Here is a 13,835-nt window from a genome sequence, read left to right as displayed (position 1 = left end):
TGTCAGGAGGGCTGACAGGTCATTACTAAAATTGTGCAAACCATGATGGGTCTGAAAAACTCTGAACAAAATCTATTAAGGCAACTGTATATGTGTTCACGTGGAGTCTACAAACCACTCCCAAGCATATTGAATAGATTACTGCTTTTACAGTGGAGAGTCAGAATTGAAGTATGTTTTGTCTTTCGGGATTCTGCTGTCATTTGATTTCAAGAAATAAATAAATCAAAAGGCTGGTGAAATGCTTGTGGGATGGCAATCTTCGAGGGCAGAATACTAACAATACTGTCTTGGGATGTACAACCTGCGATATTAATGTTGTTCTGTGAGAATGCCAGGTTGATATGTAGCTTACTCTTCTATCTAAAGAACCTTTGATACATATGTTTTGTACAGTTTTCAGAGACAACCCATCTATCAGCAGATGTTCAGAAGAATATAAAGGCAGATATTACAATGAACATAGAGGGCTAGCCCAAATCAGTAACAGAGAAGATAAAATATAGGTACCATAACCGTAACAAACTAATGCTGTCATTGGGCGACTACCCTCACAGCATGTGTTTTGCCTTACTTTACTTCTTCCTACCTTTTATTGTAGAAGTTTCCAATGTAAAATAAACATAGTAAAAAAGATTTGACAATTTTCCAGTGGCTTAGAGTAGTACCTTGTAAAAACTGTCACATACATCTGAATCAGAAATGTGACTGGCTGCTTTAGTGGAATTCTAGTGCTGTATTCTCATTACTTTGACGTTCTGGAAAACAGATTGGTACAACGACTGAAAAAGTTCAAAGTTGTAGGGGCAATGAACCGCTGCTGCATAAATCTGCCCCTAGAGACTCCCACACCAAGAATATTGCCTTTACTATATGAATAACAATTGTGTTCATCTCAGCTCTTAGCCATATGCACATTTTCTTAAGCTTTTTTCCAAATGGATGTTGACATCATTTTCATGAGCTCTGTGTCTTTTATGGTTGTTGATGTGGACAGCGTAGGCAGGCTGGCATACAAATCAATGCATCCCTCTATCCCAGTGTTTCCCTAGTGTTTTTATTTTGTAATGGGGAAAGCCAGCTCGATATATATATATATATATATATATATATATATATATATATATATATATATAGAAATATATATGTATATATTGTGTTGTTATAATGTATGTGCTATACCACTAAACCTAAAGCACAAAGCCGGAAACAAGCCGTAAAATTAATTACAAGAATACTCGGAACTATATGTTTCCGGACACACCAACATTTGAAAATATATGAGATTATCCAGAGATGTGGTATTTTTTGTAATTTATTGCATTCACCATGCAAGATCAATAACTTTATATTTTATTAGTTCATACATTTCCACAAGCTGTGGTAGCAATAATTCGTTAAAGGGGTACTCCGGTGAAAAACTTTTTTTTTTATCAACTGGTGCCAGAAAGTTAAACAGATTTGTAAATTACTTCTATAAAAAAATATTAATCCTTCCAGTACTTATTAGCTGCTGAATACTACAGAGGAAATGGTTTTCTTTTTGGAACACAGAGCTCTTTGCTGACATCATGACCACAGTGCTCTCTGTCCATTTTAAGAACTGTCCAGAGTAGGAGAAAATCCCCATAGAAAACATATGCTGCTCTGGACAGTTCCTAAAATGGACAGAGATGTCAGCAGAGAATACTGTGTTCCAAAAAGAAAATAATTTCCTCTGTAGTATTCAGCAGCTAATAAGTACTGGAAGGATTAAGATTTTTTAATAGAAGTAATTTACAAATCTGATTAACTTTCTGGCACCAGTTGATAAAAAAAAAAAAAAAAAGTTTACCACTGGAGTACCCCTCTAAGTTCACACTTCTTTGAAAACTCTTGATTGGGGCTTTGTCTTAAAGGGCTACTCCGCCCCTAGCATCTTATCCCCTATCCAAAGGATAGGGGATAAGATGTCAGATCGCGGGGGTCCTGCCGCTGGGGACCCCTGAGATCTCTGCTGCAGCACCCCGCTATCATTACTGCACAGAAAAAACTCGCTTTGTGCGTAATGACGGGCAATACAGGGGCCGGAGCATCGTTACATCACTGCACAGCAGTGGCGGCACTGCACAGGCGCACTGAGCTGGTGGCAAACAATGGGAGTGAGCGCCTTCTCTCTGCCTCTAGTGAAAGCAGAAGCAGCGCGTCTCCGGAGAAGAAAGAAGAGAAGGACGGAGACGGAGACTGTATATCATAAAGGTGCACATAATATGTAAAGGCTCAGTGGAATCATGCTGGACCGTACATCATGGACATCGGGGGTGGGGACCTATGTATCAATCACACAGTGGTCCCAGTGCTCACTTACAGGGGACAGGCATGGCGGAGGTGGGGCATTACGCCTATCCGACAGTTGCTGACCGAACAATAAAACTATTTTCCTCCTGATAAAGAGCAGCCAAAGGTTTAGCTGCATTACAAGTGTCATCATCTATACTATGTTATTAGTCTGGGGGGTACAATATCCATGACAGTTGCACTTTAATTACCTATGAAACATGATAAAAAGCAATATTACAGTCAAATCACGCAGTTCCGTTTAGTCACCCCTTACCCCCCCCCATCATTTCATCCCCGTTTATACCCTGTGCCACCTTATGCCTTGTGCCAAATTATCCCCCCTTACCCCCTGTGCCACATCATTTCCCCTTGATCCCCCCTGTGCCATTTCATTCCCCCTTTATTACCCTCTGTGTAAATCCATCACCCTCCTCTTTATGAAGTGGCACAGGGGGATAAAGGGGGAATGAAATAGCACAGGGGTATCAAGAGGAAAGTATGTTGCACATGGGGTAAAAAGGGGGGTGGGGTAATTTGACAAAAGGGGAATAAAGTGGCACAGGGGGATCAGGGAAGGATGAATGGTGTGGCTGGTGGATGAAAAGAAGCATGAAACCACTGAGGTCTTCTGGGGCTGCTGCAGTGGGGGCCTGGGCCCCCTGGGAGTCTGGGCCCCTACTGGGGTATTGGCTGTACCCCCTGACAGCGACACTATGTGCAGGGTAGGGCCGGCACATAAGCCTCGTTGTTCCCTATTGGGAGTGTTTTGTCCTCTATTGGGGGTGTTTTGTCCCCTATTGTTCCCTATTGGGAGTGTTTTGTCCTCTATTGGGAGTGTTTTGTCCCCTATTAGGTTTGTCTGTGTCCACTATTGGGAATATCCACTATTCAGAGGGTTCAAATACATTAAGACTTATGGGAATTAAAAAACTGTCCGCTATTGGGAGGTGTCCCCTATTGGGAGGTGTCCACTATGGGAGATTTTACTGTATTATAATAAAATGTGAAAAGCATTATGCCTACAGTATATCAAATACAAAATTTTCCCATGTTATTCTATTGCTGTAGTTTTTGGATAGAGAACCACACATTTAGTGCTCAGGGGTGTGGTTCTGTAACTTTGCATTTGTTTTGGCTAAAATAATGAAAGGGCCCTTTAATTACGTGACAAATAACTTTGGTCCCATCCCATTTTTTGCGGCAGACTATATTTGACAGTGTTTAACCTAATTAGAGTATATAAATATATCCAAGGTTATGACAAGGATCTGGATATGAATTATTTCATACTTTTTGTTCCTAGAATAATGCAGGCAAAGAGGGCACATCCATGGTGACTATGAAAAGACAGCGTTCCTTTCAAAATACAGTAGAAGGGTGTAGCATATTTTAGTTGAATGATAATACTATAGAAAACTTTACTAAGGCCAGTTGTTTGTCATACAACCCCAACTCGGAGTCTGTACTATGACAACTGTTACGCCGAGCGCTCCGGGTCCCCGCTCCTCCCCGGAGCGCTCGCTACACTTCCCTCACTGCAGCGCCCCGGTCGGTTCCACGGACCCGGGGCGCTGCGTTACCACCTCCGGCCGGGATGCGATTCGCGATGCGGGTAGCGCCCGCTCGCGATGCGCACCCCGGCTCCCGTACCTGACTCGCTCCCCGTCAGTTCTGTCCCGGCGCGCGCGGCCCCGCTCCCTAGGGCGCGCGCGCGCCGGGTCTTTGCGATTTAAAGGGCCACTGCACCGCTGATTGGTGCAGTGGTTCCAATTAGTGTTTACACCTGTGCACTTCCCTATATCACCTCACTTCCCCTTCACTCCCTCGCCGGATCTTGTTGCCCTAGTGCCAGTGAAAGCGTTCCTTGTGTGTTCCTTGCCTGTGATTCCAGACCTTCTGCCGTTGCCCCTGACTACGATCCTTGCTGCCTGCCCCGACCTTCTGCTACGTCCGACCTTGCTTCTGTCTACTCCCTTGTACCGCGCCTATCTTCAGCAGCCAGAGAGGTTGAGCCGTTGCTAGGGGATACGACCTGGTCACTACCGCCGCAGCAAGACCATCCCGCTTTGCGGCGGGCTCTGGTGAAAACCAGTAGTGACTTAGAACCAATCCTCTAGCACGGTCCACGCCAATCCCTCTCTGGCACAGAGGATCCACCACCTGCCAGCCGGCATCGTGACAGTAGATCCGGCCATGGATCCCGCTGAAGTTCCTCTGCCAGTTGTCGCTGACCTCACCACGGTGGTCGCCCAGCAGTCACAACAGATTGCGCAACAAGGCCAACAGCTGTCTCAACTGACTGTTATGCTACAACAGTTACTACCACAGCTCCAGCAATCATCTCCTCCGCCAGCTCCTGTACCTCCTCCGCAGCGAGTGGCCGCTTCTGGAATACGACTATCCTTGCCGGATAAATTTGATGGGGACTCTAAGTTTTGCCGTGGCTTTCTTTCCCAATGTTCATTACACTTGGAGATGATGTCGGACCAGTTCCCCACTGAAAGGTCTAAGGTGGCTTTCGTAGTCAGCCTGCTGTCTGGAAAAGCCCTGGCTTGGGCCACACCGCTCTGGGACCGCAATGACCCCGTCACTGCCTCTGTACACTCCTTCTTCTCGGAAATTCGAAGTGTCTTTGAGGAACCTGCCCGAGCCTCTTCTGCTGAGACTGCCCTGTTGAACCTGGTCCAGGGTAATTCTTCCGTTGGCGAGTATGCCGTACAGTTCCGTACCCTTGCTTCAGAATTATCCTGGAATAATGAGGCACTCTGCGCGACCTTTAAAAAAGGCCTATCCAGCAACATTAAAGATGTTCTGGCCGCACGAGAAATCCCTGCTAACCTACATGAACTCATCCATCTTGCCACTCGCATTGACATGCGTTTTTCCGAACGGCGTCAGGAGCTCCGCCAGGATATGGACTCTGTTCGCACGAGGCGTTTCTTCTCCCCGGCTCCTCTCTCCTCTGGTCCCCTGCAACCTGTTCCTGTGCCTCCCGCCGTGGAGGCTATGCAGGTCGACCGGTCTCGCCTGACACCCCAAGAGAGGACACGACGCCGCATGGAGAATCTCTGCCTGTACTGTGCTAGTACCGAACACTTCCTGAAGGATTGTCCTATCCGTCCTCCCCGCCTGGAAAGACGTCCGCTGACTCCGCACAAAGGTGAGACAGTCCTTGATGTCTACTCTGCTTCTCCACGTCTTACTGTGCCTGTGCGGATGTCTGCCTCTGCCTTCTCCTTCTCTGCTGTGGCCTTCTTGGACTCTGGATCTGCAGGAAATTTTATCTTGGCCTCTCTCGTCAACAGGTTCAACATCCCGGTGACCAGTCTCGCCAGACCCCTCTACATCAATTGTGTAAACAATGAAAGATTGGACTGTACTATACGTTTCCGCACGGAGCCCCTTCTAATGCGCATCGGATCTCATCACGAGAGGATTGAACTGTTGGTCCTCCCCAATTGCACTTCTGAAATCCTTCTTGGACTTCCCTGGCTTCAACTCCATTCCCCAATCCTGGATTGGTCCACTGGGGAGATCAAGAGTTGGGGGCCCTCTTGTTCCAAGGACTGCTTAAAACCGGTTCCCAGTAAACCTTGCCGTGTCCCTGTGCTTCCTCATGTAACCGGTCTCCCTAAGGCCTATATGGACTTTGCGGACGTTTTTTGCAAAAAACAAGCTGAGACTCTACCTCCTCACAGGCCTTATGATTGTCCCATTGACCTCCTCCCGGGCACTACTCCACCCCGGGGCAGAATCTATCCTCTGTCCGTCCCAGAGACTCTTGCCATGTCTGAATACGTCCAAGAAAATTTAAAAAAGGGCTTTATCCGTAAATCCTCCTCTCCTGCCGGAGCCGGATTTTTCTTTGTGTCCAAAAAAGATGGCTCTCTACGTCCTTGCATTGACTACCGCGGTCTTAATAAAATCACGGTTAAGAACCGCTACCCCCTACCCCTCATCTCTGAACTCTTTGATCGTCTCCAAGGTGCCCATATTTTTACCAAACTGGACTTAAGAGGTGCTTATAATCTCATCCGCATCAGAGAGGGGGATGAATGGAAAACGGCATTTAACACCAGAGATGGACACTTTGAGTATCTGGTCATGCCCTTTGGTCTATGCAACGCCCCTGCCGTCTTCCAAGACTTTGTTAATGAAATTTTTCGTGATCTCCTATACTCCTGTGTTGTTGTATATCTGGACGATATCCTGATTTTTTCTGCCAATCTTGAAGAACACCGCCAGCATGTCCGTATGGTTCTTCAGAGACTTCGTGATAATCAACTCTATGCCAAAATAGAGAAATGTCTGTTTGAATGCCAATCTCTTCCTTTTCTAGGATACTTGGTCTCTGGCCAGGGACTACAAATGGACCCAGATAAACTCTCTGCCGTCTTAGATTGGCCACGCCCCTCCGGACTCCGTGCCATCCAACGTTTTTTGGGGTTCGCCAATTATTACAGGCAATTTATTCCACATTTTTCTACCATTGTGGCTCCTATTGTGGCTTTAACAAAAAAAAATGCCGATCCCAAGTCTTGGCCTCCTCAAGCGGAAGACGCCTTTAAACGACTCAAGTCTGCCTTTTCTTCGGCTCCCGTGCTCTCCAGACCTGACCCATCTAAACCCTTCCTATTGGAGGTTGATGCCTCCTCAGTGGGAGCTGGAGCTGTCCTTCTACAAAAAAACTCTTCCGGGCATGCTGTTACTTGTGGTTTTTTTTCCAGGACCTTCTCTCCGGCGGAGAGGAACTACTCCATCGGGGATCGAGAGCTTCTAGCCATTAAATTAGCACTTGAGGAATGGAGGCATCTGCTGGAGGGATCAAGATTTCCAGTTATTATTTACACCGATCACAAGAACCTCTCCTACCTCCAGTCTGCCCAACGGCTGAATCCTCGTCAGGCCAGGTGGTCTCTGTTCTTTGCCCGATTTAATTTTGAAATTCACTTTCGGCCTGCTGATAAGAACATTAGGGCCGATGCTCTCTCTCGTTCCTCAGATGCCTCTGAAATTGAACTCTCTCCTCAACACATCATTCCTCCTGACTGCCTGATTTCCACTTCTCCAGCCTCCATCAGACAAACTCCTCCAGGAAAGACCTTTGTTTCTCCACGCCAACGCCTTGGGATCCTCAAATGGGGTCACTCCTCCCATCTCGCAGGTCATGCGGGCATTAAGAAATCTGTGCAACTCATCTCTCGCTTCTATTGGTGGCCGACTCTAGAGACTGATGTGGTGGACTTTGTGCGAGCCTGCACTATCTGTGCCCGGGATAAGACTCCTCGCCAGAAGCCCGCTGGTTTTCTTCATCCTCTACCTGTCCCCGAACAACCTTGGTCTCTGATTGGTATGGATTTTATTACTGACTTACCCCCATCCCATGGCAACACTGTTATTTGGGTGGTCGTTGATCGATTCTCCAAAATGGCACATTTCATCCCTCTTCCTGGTCTTCCTTCAGCGCCTCAGTTGGCTAAACAATTTTTTGTACACATTTTTCGTCTTCACGGGTTGCCTACACAGATCGTCTCGGATAGAGGCGTCCAATTTGTGTCTAAATTCTGGAGGGCTCTCTGTAAACAACTCAAGATTAAATTAAATTTTTCTTCTGCATACCATCCTCAATCCAATGGACAAGTAGAGAGAATTAACCAGATCTTGGGTGACTATTTACGACATTTTGTTTCCTCCCGCCAGGATGACTGGGCAGATCTTCTACCTTGGGCCGAATTCTCGTATAATTTCAGAATCTCTGAATCTTCCTCCAAATCTCCGTTTTTCGTGGTGTACGGCCGTCACCCTCTTCCCCCCCTCCCTACCCCCTTGCCCTCTGGTCTGCCCGCTGTGGATGAAATTTCTCGTGATCTTTCCACCATATGGAAAGAGACCCAAAATTCTCTCTTACAGGCTTCTTCTCGCATGAAGAGATTCGCAGATAAGAAAAGAAGAGCTCCTCCCATTTTTTCCCCTGGAGACAAGGTATGGCTCTCCGCTAAATATGTCCGTTTCCGTGTCCCGAGCTATAAGTTGGGACCACGCTATCTTGGTCCTTTTAAAGTTTTGTCTCAAATTAATCCTGTCTCTTACAAACTTCTTCTTCCTCCTTCTCTTCGTATCCCTAATGCCTTTCACGTCTCTCTTCTTAAACCTCTCATCCTCAACCGTTTTTCTCCTAAATCTGTTCCTCCCACTCCTGTTTCCGGCTCCTCGGACATCTTCTCTGTCAAAGAAATCTTGGCCTCTAAAAAAGTCAGAGGAAAAACTTTTTTTTTAGTGGATTGGGAGGGTTGTGGTCCAGAAGAGAGGTCCTGGGAACCTGAGGACAATATCCTGGACAAAAGTCTGATCCTCAGGTTCTCAGGCCCCAAGAAGAGGGGGAGACCCAAGGGGGGGGGTACTGTTACGCCGAGCGCTCCGGGTCCCCGCTCCTCCCCGGAGCGCTCGCTACACTTCCCTCACTGCAGCGCCCCGGTCGGTTCCACGGACCCGGGGCGCTGCGTTACCACCTCCGGCCGGGATGCGATTCGCGATGCGGGTAGCGCCCGCTCGCGATGCGCACCCCGGCTCCCGTACCTGACTCGCTCCCCGTCAGTTCTGTCCCGGCGCGCGCGGCCCCGCTCCCTAGGGCGCGCGCGCGCCGGGTCTTTGCGATTTAAAGGGCCACTGCACCGCTGATTGGTGCAGTGGTTCCAATTAGTGTTTACACCTGTGCACTTCCCTATATCACCTCACTTCCCCTTCACTCCCTCGCCGGATCTTGTTGCCCTAGTGCCAGTGAAAGCGTTCCTTGTGTGTTCCTTGCCTGTGATTCCAGACCTTCTGCCGTTGCCCCTGACTACGATCCTTGCTGCCTGCCCCGACCTTCTGCTACGTCCGACCTTGCTTCTGTCTACTCCCTTGTACCGCGCCTATCTTCAGCAGCCAGAGAGGTTGAGCCGTTGCTAGGGGATACGACCTGGTCACTACCGCCGCAGCAAGACCATCCCGCTTTGCGGCGGGCTCTGGTGAAAACCAGTAGTGACTTAGAACCGATCCTCTAGCACGGTCCACGCCAATCCCTCTCTGGCACAGAGGATCCACCACCTGCCAGCCGGCATCGTGACAACAACACTTTCTTTCCCTGTATTGGCTCTACTGAACCAAACTTAGAGTTTTATAAAGGCTGATGTTTTTCACTATAAAATAATTTGTAGGACAAAATTAAACGGAGCAGATAGGAACCTAAAAATTCTTGTTGGTGTTTGCAGAGGACAGCATAGTGACAACACTGACAAATACTCAGCCCCATAGTGCTCGCACTATCATAGAGGGGTCATGCACCTTCTTTTCTTGACCTGTTACCCCAGTCCCACATTAGATGTCTTCATGCGGACGGTGATCACGGTACGTGGGTGGGTGGAGCTGCACTGTTATGCCTGCAATGCTGAAACACTTTGCTGCGCCCAGTGCAGAGCATCTTTTAGAGCCATCTTTTAGAGGTGCAGTTTCCGCTCCCCTTTGCTTCACCTCCATGTTCAGTGGAAGGCGTGATGGAAGCCTTGTCCACAGAGGTTATCTTTATTCTGCTAATGGAGAACAAGGGTCAAGTCTTCTGAGGTCGCCCTGCTCCATTAACACACTAAAGAAAAAGAGCAATGAACATGTATATGTATATATATATATATATATATATATATATATATATATATTGCAATGCCCTATTTTAATCAATAAATACAGTTTATCTATTTCTTAGTTTTCGTTTCCAGGCATTCATTTTGTTCAGCATTTATGTGGCTGAATCTTCATACAGTCACTGTAATGATCTGAATCCATCCTCATAAATCAACATAGAAAGAATTTATGAGGAAGCACAAGCACTTTGATTCTCCTCCTACACACGCCTGAAATGTACAAACTAATAACGTGCGGGATTTAGTCATCGGACGGAATATAAGAAGCAGCATTTCTTCCATTAATCCCAGATAGGCAGGCATTTCAATTGTCCTTTTAGTTATCTGCATTAAAGGTGTATTCCAGTGACGTATCCACTGTATACATATGCGTAAAAAAATATAGCGAGATATAGAGAGACATCTGAGACCAGAAAAGAGGGCAGATGTAGTGGACAATGGCTACTGAGTGACACTGTAGAGGTAGCCTGAGAAATAGCTGATACCATAAAAGAGGGCCGGTGTAGTGGTAGAGGGGATGTCTGCGGGGGGGGGGGGGGGGGGATGAAGCTGGAGTTATAGAGACTTTTCTGCACAGATCCACAAGCCACAAACACTACTAATGTGTATTTATCTAAGTGGCAGCCAAGATTTGTGTATTTATATAAATGTCTCATGTAACTGCCACGCTTAAAGGGGTGGACACATTTATTTTTTTTTTTAAATCAACTGGTGCCATAAAGTTAAACAGATTTATAAATTAATTCTATTAAAAAAGCTTTACCCTTCCAGTACTTTTTAGCAGTTGTATGCTACAGAGGAAATTCTATACTTTTTGAATTTCTTTTTTGTCTTGTCCACAGTGCTCTCCGCTGACACCTGCTGCCCGTGTCAGGAACTGTCCAGAGCAACATGGGTTTGCAATGGGGATTTTCTCCTGCTCTGAACAGTTCCTGACACGGGCAGCAGGTCAGCAGAGAGCACTGTGGACAAGACAAAAAAGAAAATCAAAAAGTATAGAATTTCCTCTGTAGCCTACAGCTTCTAAAAAGTACTGGAAGGGTAAAGATTTTTAATAGAAGTCATTTACAAATCTGTTTAAATTTCTTGCACCAGTTGATTTCTGGCAACCTGCAGACCTGAAGGTCCGCAGGTTGAAGACCACTGCGGCCTTCGTCATCACCCAGACCCCCCTTTAGTTTTCTACTCACCTTCCCTCGGTGGGAAGGAAGGGTGAGCTGGTCAGGGCCATCTATGCTGCAGGGACTGTCCGGTGGGGAGAGTTAGTCATTCTGGGCTGTCCATCTTCACCGGGAGGCCCTCTTCTCCGCTCCAGGCCGGCCCCGGAATAGTGACGTTGCCTTGACGACGACGCACAGGGACGTTCATGCGCAGGGATGTCACGGTCTGCTGAGCAGGGGCGTCCCAGTGCGCCATCGTCAAGGCAACGTCACTAGTCCGGGGCTGGCGGGCATGCTGGGAGTTGTAGTTGTGCAACATCTGGAGGTCCGCAGGTTGAAGACCACTGAGAAGGGACTGACAAGTGGAGAGTTTACTCGAGTATAAGCCGAGGGGGGCCAAAAAACTCGGCTTATACTCGAGTATATACGGTATATCACGTGTGAAAGACTAAGGAAATGCTGAAAGCACGACCTGTTAGGGGGACTTGAGGACCGTGCTTGAGAAACTCTGGGCTAGGTGGGCAATTTCTTTGATACAGGTACCCTGACTCTCTTTAAAAAAAAAAAAATCTTAAAGGAAATCTGTCATCAGAATCACCCGCACTAAACCTGTTACACAGGCTTGTAGTGCGGGTGATCCTGATTAAAACGCTCCTTACCTGGTTAAAAATGGTTCAGCGGTTCTTAAGATATCTATATTTTTAGTTTTCTGTTATTCCCTGGCTTGGGACTCAGTGGGAGGTGTTATCATCTCGGACTCGGCCACACGTCATTCTAGCTGGGCGGAGCTGCCGCCCGGCTCATGAATATTCATGGACTTATCCTCGTGGTCTAACTCCTTTTTCTCGGTCTGGTGGGGAGGGCCGCGCATGCGACGCGTTCCGTACACCCGGAAGCGGCGTTCTACCCCCGGCTTCACTCGAGCTGCGGCCCAATACAAGTAAGAAGACGGGCTGCATGAGTGAAAAGCCGGGGGTGGGAGGAAGGGAGGGACGGAGGGTGTTTTTATTCACAAACTGAAGGATCAAGCAGGTTATATATAGATATATTTGTGTGGATAAGTTCATGAATATTCATGAGCCGGGCAGCAGCTCCGCCCAGCTAGAATGACGTGTGGCCGAGTCCCAGATGATAACACCTCCCACTAAGTCCCAAGCCAGGGAATAACAGAAAACTAAAAATATAGATATCTTAAGAAGCGCTGAACCATTTTTAACCAGGTAAGGAGCGTTTTAATCAGGATAACCCGCACTACAAGCCTGTGTAACAGGTTTAGTGCGGGTGAATCTCATGACAGATTTCCTTTAATTCTTTAAAGAACAGCTCTTCATTACATTGGTAACAGCAAACTGATGCTCAGTTAACAACTTTGCATTTATGGCCATTACATGAGTGGGAAGCATAAATGAGTATGAGTGCACAGCCTACAGACTCATCAAATACGGAGGATCAGCAGCAAATAGTTCTTAAGTAACTGTGGAATTACACATAACTGCATGAAATGTCATCGCGCTCACTTGATGTTACCTGAGCGGCAGCTGGGATGCAAGGATGCACCACAGAACATCATCTTCTACTCCAGAGCTATTAGCTGCACTCACGTTGCAGTATTAGATTGCTCATGGAGAAGTGGTGCTATTGATTTAACACTTTCCACTACAGCATTATATACAATGGGCTCTTTCTTGAAAACCACGCTGCCACCCAAGCCTATTTAAATATGGATAGAGGCTCGATGAGTGTGGGTTTGGTTTGAGCTTTCAGTAGCGTGAATAATGCACTGGTGTTATGCTTCAGAATGACTTGTTATGTGTGATATTTGATAGAGATATCATGCAACTATATGGACATATCATGCAACTATATGGACATATCGTGCAACTATATGGACATATCATGCAACTATATGGACATATCATGCAACTATATGGACATATCATGCAACTATATAGACATATCATGCAACTTAAATCAGAACAAGACACAGCAAAGTATTTACATTCATTTTTATTGTCATTTAAAAGAAAGTGTGTTTGTTTTTTAATTTATCTGTGACAACTTCTGTCTATATGTTATTAGGGCATACAGAAGTCCTAGACGGTGGTCATTTGGGGTCCCACTTTAAAATGCTGCAGAAGAGAGATAGGGTATGTTCACACGTGCGTGTTTTCTGCTGCAGATCTGCTGCTGATTTTTTTCAGCACAGTCTGCTGCCCATTGAAGTCAATGGGCAGCAAAATCTGCAGCAGCAAATCTGCAGCAGATCTGCAGCAAAAATATGCACGTATGACTGGACCTTACTTTGTAAGGGCACATTCCCACTTGGTGTATACGCAGCGTATTTCACGCTGGGCAAAATCTGCAGCAGCGGGAAAGATGCTGCGTATCCCTCGCTCACCATACACACAAGGCTTTCTGGCAGCAGCCCTATGTGTGCAGTGAGTTTTGGAGGCGGAGTCGCGCATCACAGTCACACCAGCACACGGCCCCGTCTCCAAAACTCACTACACACATAGGGCTGCCGCCAGAAAGCCTTGTGTGTATGGTGAGTCTTTCCCGCTGCTGCAGATTTTGCCCAGCATGAAATACGCTGCATATACGCCAAGTGGGAACAAGTGTAGGAGCCCATATCAAAACCTGTGCAAAGGAAAAGTTGCTTAGTTGCCCATAGCGACCAATT

The 13,835-nt window shown here is 46.8% G+C and overlaps 1 protein-coding gene across 7 annotated transcripts in view; it reads right to left on the bottom strand.

Moving 5' to 3' along the window:
* PLXNA4 (plexin A4) overlaps positions 1-13,835 on the bottom strand; it is an 821,522-nt gene that overhangs the window by 672,425 nt on the left and 135,262 nt on the right. The gene's annotated exons all lie outside the window — the stretch shown is intronic.

Source organism: Hyla sarda, chromosome 4 (assembly GCF_029499605.1).
Source record: "Hyla sarda isolate aHylSar1 chromosome 4, aHylSar1.hap1, whole genome shotgun sequence".
Classification (NCBI taxonomy): domain Eukaryota; kingdom Metazoa; phylum Chordata; class Amphibia; order Anura; family Hylidae; genus Hyla; species Hyla sarda.
The sequence above is the reverse complement of the archived record's forward strand: the minus strand, read 5'-3'. Positions and strand labels throughout refer to the sequence as shown.